Genomic DNA, 8,583 nt, shown 5'->3' with positions numbered 1-8,583 from the left:
GACAAGGACCACTTAGGTACATCTAGAGCAAGTCTCACACTCACTCTCCTCTCTTTAGTATTGAAGACAGATCCACGTTTCTCCACTTTGGAAGATGCTGAAGGCTGCATTAAATCCAAAACAACACCTTACTCCCTGTATCTTTCTTTAACAAGAGTCTGATGGGTTCTCAGAGTACCCTTGAAGCTGACTGACCATCCAACCCCAAAGCAAGTTAGGGGTGGTGCTGTGCTCTGCTGTGCATCCAGATCATAATCATTGTAGCACTCTTGAAGAAGATGAACTTCTTTGTCATTGGGACTGGAGTTTAAACTGATTGACAAGACCAGTAATTGCTTAATCAAAAAGACTACTTCATCAAGAGGCTGTCAGGTTTTCCTACAACTCATAATTTAGAAGCATGAAAATTAACATTAGCTTTTTCTTTCACGTTGGTATAAAGCCAAACCCTCCCCTGATATCTCTGGAGATGTAGCTCTTACAGCAATGGTGTGTATGAAAGCACAGAACTAGTATTTCTCTGGTATTTGCAATTTGTCTGCGCACAGATTTTAATTACCAAATTCACTGCAGTGAGAAGTAAAATCTAAAACCAAAGAATCATACTTTTGTCTTCAGTCACATGCCTTTTCTTTTGTTTGGAAATTAGGTTGGAATCCACCTTAAGGTCCTCTACCTGCTGCCATCAGCTATGTTCAGATAAGAAGCTCATTCTCTGCTTATAGGAGTCAACATAATAATTGCAAGCATTCAAAGAATGTAACAAAAATTAAATTGAATTAATTAAAATTAAATATGATTTAAATGCTTCACATGAATGAAATCAGTGTGACTCCCACTTTTCAATGAATAGGCTCAGCTCTGGCTCACTATGGAGCCCATGCTGGACATAATGGCAGGGGCTGCAATGCTTTGAGAAGTGTCTTGAAGTTTTGACTCTGAAACAGAGTAGGGTAACCTTCTTTTTTTCACTGAAAGTAATTCTGGCCTGTGTGGCCAAAACTTCAGCAAACTTCAGCCTTCATTTTGAATTTTTCCATAATTTTTTTTTTTGGTTGTTTCCCTGCCCATTGCCCCAGGCACAGCAAGTTGGCCTGCTTTTCTTAAAAAGAACATCTTGTGTTGCTTGAGAAGACTCCACTCATCCTTCTCCACAGTTTATTTAATTTTCACACAGCATCTAGAAGAAATCTGCTAAGATGCCAGTGCTGCTGGAAAAAACCAACAGGGACTGTTTTAGAAGGACTCTTCATCACCTCTGCACATGTACAGCTGGTCTGATCTCTGATCTCCCCTCCTCATCACTGGTCAGTGGCTCACCAGGTTTGATGCTTGCAATCCATACCTGCTTGTAGGTATACCCTGTACATAAAGCAGCAAGGCCCTGCTACTGAAAGCATCGAGAAGATAACAGATTTCATTATTAAATTATTATTAAATTATTTGTTATTATTACATTATAGGGTCTTACAATGTTAGTGAGTTCTGGTCCAAATCCCACAGTTTGCAGCAAAAGAAGGCTTGCTGTGTGAGCAGCAGAGGGGCACAGGTTTGTGCAGGTAAATTTATGCTTTTATAGAGTTGCCTTTGGGGTCTCTTATGTGGAGCTGAGTAAAGACTTAGGTACATTTGTAGGGCTCAGGAGCCTTTTAAGATTGATCTGCCACTGCAGCCTTGGAATCAGAGAGGCTTGTTAACAGGATACATTTAATGAGACTATATCAAATGAATAGAAGGTGTTTCCTTTCCATGGAGAATATTTTATAGCCAATTCCAGAAATGTTTCAACTGAAATTTCTCAACTGCTGACACACCACAGCTTGGTTTCAGTTGGTCCTTCTTGCATAAATTCATCTTTGTTCCAGAAAAAGCTCTATGTGGTGAGCAGATTTTGGAGAGCATCACTGAAGAAAATTATCCTGGGCTGGCAAAACAGCAGGGAGAGCACATTTTTCTGTCAACAAACATTTTGTTTGTTTCCCCCAACACTATATGCTCTATTTTCTTTTTCAGTGCAAGATAATATGTCTGAAGATCCTCTGCCTTAGTTTGAATTTTGTAGTACTTTCTAAGCTCTCTTTTTGTGTGTGGGACTATATCATGACTTCTTTCCACATCTGTTCCCTTCTTACAGGAAAGCCACAGTCCTGAGTTTACTGGAGTGTCTCTTGGAGTTTTAACAAATTCAGGAACAGTTACTACTAATAAATTCAAACTGATAATAAAGAATATAATCATCTACCAGAATCAAAGGCAAATATTCTCTGCTCCAGCTGGACTAGCAGGCAGTTGAGGTTACACAATACTTTGCAGGACTGTATCTTACATTAAAACAGGGTGAGGAAAGCATAAGCATTGGTTCTAAAACTTATTAATTAAACTGAATTGATTAAGGGGCCTGAGAGGACCTTAGAGTTACGAAAAGTAAAAATATCCTTAGCCTCATTTGACCAGCTCTGAATGAGAGTGCAACTAATCCTCCTAATATTGATATAATACAGGAAAAGGAGCTTCATTAGCTCCATTGCTTGATAAGGATCTCCTCTAAACCCATAGCAGAAAACCTAATAAAACCAAATAATCTGATGAGCTACTGGGCAGAGATTTGAATTATTTTCTTAATGAATGTCCTAATAAACCTCTGAGTCTGTGGCTAAAGAAAAAAACATCACAGAAGTATATTTCCCAGTAGAGTCTGAAAGATCTCCCATGTAAATGGAAATGAGTGTGAACTGGTAGGAAATGTTAGCATTGGACACTGTGCATCAGAAATAAAGAAAAGCACAGAAAAGTGGGAAGAGACCTCAGGAACATTTCTGCTACCTGCAAGGAATGTAAGGCAGAGTAAGACAATTCTTTCTAAGTCTTGTATGAGGAAGCTGCTTAAGAATTGCAAACCATGTGCTGCCATACAGATGTACAAAACTTTACTGAGGTTAATTAATAGCCAATTTAGTAGCATTTTAGAAGATATGATCTGGCATAACTGTCAAATGCCTCATTTATACATTAAAGATTTTCACATAGTTTCTCACACTCCAGGATTTTTGAAATTATCAGTAGCCATTCAAACTTCTAGGAAAAATCCCAGTCTTAAAAGGTATGTGAGGCACTAAATAATTTCTTTATTCTTTTATCTGCAAAATTCATGAAATGGCTAATGCTGAGGCACAAAGCATACTACCTTTGTCTGGCTGAGCAGAGACAAACCAGACTTTAGAAACATAGAATTTGCAATCTCCAGGCTCTTCAGCATGTGCAGTGCTACAAGAAATCTTGCAGCCTTTTCCTCCACACTGTAGGTTTTCCAAGGAGTACCAGGGACTTTCCAATTTGTGCAAGGAAGTGCTTCATTAAGAGAAAAAATATTGAATGGGATAGCATTGGACCTCACACATTTTTGTGTCAAATTCACAGGGTAAGGTCTAAATTTTGATGTCTGTGCTGTCTGAAAAAAGCCTACTCAGATAAATATAGTAATCTGCTTATGTTGTGATGTTTATTATTATAATACACCAATCACTTGCACAAAAATACAATATAAGATGCAGTTTAATGTAATAATACATAACAGGACTGTAACCAGCCAGGCTTGAAATAGTGGACGGAGCAAAAATGTAAAGAGAACTCCTTCAATAAACATCCTTTGTCAGTTACCCATACTGTTTAAGCTTTAAATAATATCATTAATATCAAGTCAAACATGGAACAAAGTGTGAACAGCAACATAAATCTGAATAAACAACACCAAGAGAAGAACCTGAAGGATGGAAGACTCAAACAAACAGCATCTGTTATTCTGACATTCTGCCTCTTCTCTCTCCCACACCCACTGCCTGCATCCAGCTCACAACGTTGCTTATCATGAGGGTGGAAAATTGTTAAAGGCTTGGTGGAATGGATTGATGACCTTAGGCCCAAGAGCACTGCCCCCTTCAAGCTGCAATTCATTGTTGGGGGGCCAAAACTCTTGTGGAAGGGATATTTGAAGCAGTGTGGATGACAAAGCAAAGGCCACTCAGTTTCTTTCCAGTGAGCCAGGCACAAAGCCCACTGGTGCCAACATAGAATAGGAGAGCTTCCATGACATGCCTCTGTATTTTTCCTTTAAGTAACCAACTTAATGCAGCTGAGTTTCACAGCCAATAATCATTAGGCACGTTCAGTTATTCTCACACAATTGCTCTGAGCCTTTTGTTTTCACAGGCAACACTGACTGCAGCTTTTCCCAACTCTCTCTGGCTGTGGCCTCCTCTCTCCCTTGCTCCATCCACAGCCCCTGGCCCCACATGCTCATCTCTTCTGCTGCTGCACATCAGGGACAGCAGGAATAGGAATACTAAAAACTTAAAAAAACCCTCTGCCAAGTCATCAGGGTCTGCACATCTGTTGTTAGTTCAGTGTTGGCCATGGAAGAAGACAGGACCTGGAATGAGAATTCTCAGCAGGAAAAGAGAATTCCCGTGGATTGTTCTAGTGACACTGCTTCTGATGTTGTCTTCTTGGTCATTGGAAGACATCCTTTAGTAATGCTTAAATGCTCACAAAAAAGCAAGTGAATAAAAATTATTATGAAACCTGGGATTTTTTCCACCTACAAAAAGTGGTGGAAAGCACTAAAAAAGCAACAAAAGCCTTATTTTGTCTGTCATGCTTTATTAGCTGTAATTTCTGTGTCATTCAATAATTACCTTTTGACAGAGCGTTCAGTCGGAGATCATATTTCGATGAGGTCATTCATGAGAATTTTTAAAAACATGTTGTATAATATTAGAAAATATATCCAAATGAAAAGAAAAAAACCCAAATGAGAAAACATGCTTTCCCTTTTTCACCTTTTTCTTCTAAATTTTCTTCTAAAAGCTATTTCAAGGTAGCTGAGACATTAACATTTACACAAATTTTCATTTGATAAAGACATTACTTTTCAGTAGTTTTAAAACCAAACAACACAGCCTCTGGAAAAGATAAAACAAAGCACATTTCATGTAAAATAAACTTCATTGCCTCTGTACACAGCAATTCAAGACATTTGCATTCTATAGAGATGGTGGAATGCATACATACATTACTTTACAAATCAATAAGTAATATTCAGAGGAGATATTAAATTTACACACACTTTATGAAATATATACAGTCTTGTGGTTTGTGACTAAGCTTTTGCACGCATGCACTTGGAAAATGATATGAAGTGGGGTTGTGGCTTCAGCTCTCTGAAGTGCACTGGTGGTAAAGCCGGTCTATGATACGTAACCTCTTCTCTCTGTCATAGTTTTTATAAAAAGCAAATACTCTGTGGTCTCTGTAAGATATTTTTTAAATACGTGTCATGGTAACAGATTGCTAAGCTTCCTGAATCCATTCCTGGCTTGTTCTAGGCTGCCAGCAGCCAGTTCTGAATGCACATTCAGGAACAATTAGAAGCACACGATGATTTTTCCTCCAGGAGCAACGAGCTGAACTGGAAATGCCCTTCTGGAGTTCAGTGCTCAGTTACCATTCATAGAGCTCTGTTGCTTGGAAATGAGATGGGTTTCCCCTGGAGATTCCTAACTGCTGAGTGAGGGAAGTGTTTTACAAGTGTAAAATTAGAGGTTCAGCCCAAACTCAGTCTCTCAGATTGTATACCACATTTTACTTCTTCCCTGAAATGCAACACAACTCTTACAGGGAGAAAAACACCCAGCTTTCCTGAAGAGCACCGTATTTCCTTCTGGACACCAATAAATTGTTATTTCTGAAGGTTGTCCCTTTCATAGCATATAAAGAGTGTACCAGACCCAGAGCCGTGGATAGGCATAGTTCCTGCTTTTCACCTTCAACATCTGGCACAGGCAGCCAAAGGGTAAGCACTGTAAACGTGAGATTGGCCTCAGAATTTTTTTGCATTTGCTATTGTCTTCTCTTAAATGCAATAAGACATTTTTCTTCTGCATTTTTCTCCTATCCAGTCTGCTACATGATAAACCACATGGCACAGGGAAGACAGGCCACTGTTTTGTGAGACTTATGGTCTAACAAAGCTTGAGCAAGATGTTTAGCATCATTCCAAAGGATGATACTAGATACATCCTTAGGAGTGTATCCATGGTAGACTCCCTCTATCATTCCAGCAGGGAGCTAGACAAGCCCAGCGGGCCAACCAAGTGTGCAAAAGCATGAACCATTTGAAGAGGTCTCCTATGTGCCTCATCAAGGTGACTTATGTAGAATAAAAGGTTCCTTCTCCTTTTCAAACCATCTTAACAGCCTAATATCTGGTGGCAGTGACAGGACTGCCAGGCAGCAATTATTGGGAACAGAGGAATGAAGGCAGGCCAAGCCAGTGGGGGGCCCTAGGCTGCAATTCAGGTGTGGTGGGACTTTTCTGGACACATATCAGCCATTAAAAAGTTAGGTATCTAGAGCTGGTCAGTAGATATGATGTGCACTAAAAGTGTCTCTGCATCTACATAGATGGTGGAGAGAAGATGGCAGCTTGCTAAGGCTGGGTGCTTGATTCTTTAGGGCAACAGGTAAGGTAAAGGCACCCCACCTCTGTGGGCTATGCTCAGCTTTGTTGCTGAGCTTCAGGGCCAGCAGACCATCCATTTCTACCTGCTTTGTCTTGGGTTTAGGTGGGTCATAAAATACAGGTAGAAATACATTATTTTTTAAAGACGAAATTCCTTGAACCCTTTGGACAAGGTGACTTGTTTGATGGGCAGGTGTTATAATCCTGCTTGTATAATCCTTGTTCTCTGCCTCACAACTCAAGAGACTGGTGTCAAATGCACTTCCTGCTAAAAAACAGCCCCAGGGAGACGGTGGTGTGAACAGCAATAACCTGCTGTCTGACTCCAGAGCTGGAAGTGCTGGCACAAAGCCAAGGTCCATCCACTTCAAAGGAAAGTACTGGGTGGACCTAGGGCACTGACTTGCCTTGGAAACACAGAGCACTACTTAAAGGGTGAAGTTCAGCATAAAGCAGGCATTTTGCCATTAAGTGTAATTAATTTCCATTAAGATAGATTAAGTCCTTAATTTAAAAAGCATTCTATGATCAATTCTCTTCAAATCATATCCACTGTGGTAAAACAGTCAAACTAATCACAGAAATCATTTGAAGTAGCTATTTCCATAAACAAGCAATTAGGCAATTTTGAAATGAGTTTTGCATGTGATTTTAATATAAAATTACATATAGTCCTCATTGATAATCTTAGCACTAAGCAGAGTGCTCTTCAGTCTCTGTTCTTAAAGGGTTTAATGACTGCAGTGATCAATTATTACGAAGTGCAAAGCAGACATATAGATACTCATCTAGCTGGCCAGCTGTGTTGGGCTTTCCAAGGGGGAACTCTTCCCAAAGGGGACAGACACTTCCATCCTTTTTGTGGCATGAACCACACAGACAGACATCCTACCCGCGTGAGGACTCATGGGTTAAGTGTGAATCAGCATCCAGCTCCAATCATCTTCTGAGCCTTTCTAGGCAGCCCATGCAATTAAACTTTGGAGACTAGGAAAACTATTACAGAGGAGAAATAAGTTACAGGAGATCTACAACCTGAAGCTTGATCTGGAGATGAGTAACCCCTTTTCCCTCCAGGTAGGATGCTGTGCACAAATCCCACATATCCCAGTGTTTCTCCCACTTAGCCAGTATAGCCCCAGCTGCAGGCAAGAGGAGTAAGAGCAGAACCAAGCCAGATCTTTTGGGAAGGGAGAGGGACTGGGCACAAAGTGGTCTTCCCAGAAGAGATGTGCAGGCACAGAGATGTGCAGGCTCTGGGGGAGCAGTGCAGCTCCTGTCTGTGCATTGGGCTGGATGGATCGCCCATGGGCAAGAAAAGCCATGTGCAAGGTAAGGCTGCAGCAAGAACAGCTTGTCCAGCTTACTGTCTGCTGTGGAAACCCAGCTGCAGGCTGGCTGAGCTTTACTGTGAGGGATGTCTGTAGCTACTCACACTAAAATGCATTTTACAGCCCAACAGCAGCTTTTCTGTTCCTGAATAAGTATCAATTTACAGAAGACCCAAAGCAGTTATCTCTTTACATGCACGTTTTGGGGGGCTTAATGGATTGTACTGTGCATGAAGATGGTGTCATATAAAAAACAACAAAACCAAAAAACAAACGAGTAGAATGAAATAAGGATAGCACAAATATTTCAGTAAAGGTGGGAAAAACTTTTAGTTTTGAATAATGCCGTCTAAAAATTTCCTTGCCTTCTTGAACTGCTGCCTTCTTCCTCTCGGAAAGAGCAACATAAGAAATATCTAATGAATTATTGGGATTGATACAGACCCTTCACCAGTTGTGGTTTCCCAGGATGGAGAGCATAAGCTTCCCCATCATCACTGTGGTGCCCAACACTGGCAATGAACCATGCAGTTAACATTCAGGGGACTGCTTACAGCTCAGGTAAGCAGCACTGAACTTGCTGCCTTTAAAGAAGGCTGAAAGACAGAGTTTTCTGAATACACATAGAGGTATTGAATACACATAGATGTATTTCTGCTGTAAAAAAAAAATTGTATTTTTTCAGAAAAACAACAAGAGAGTGTATTATTTCTGGCAAGCCATGAATAAAATGGT

Source organism: Heliangelus exortis, chromosome 1, assembly GCF_036169615.1.
Source record: "Heliangelus exortis chromosome 1, bHelExo1.hap1, whole genome shotgun sequence".
Classification (NCBI taxonomy): Eukaryota; Metazoa; Chordata; class Aves; order Apodiformes; family Trochilidae; genus Heliangelus; species Heliangelus exortis.
Note: the sequence above shows the minus strand (reverse complement) of the source record.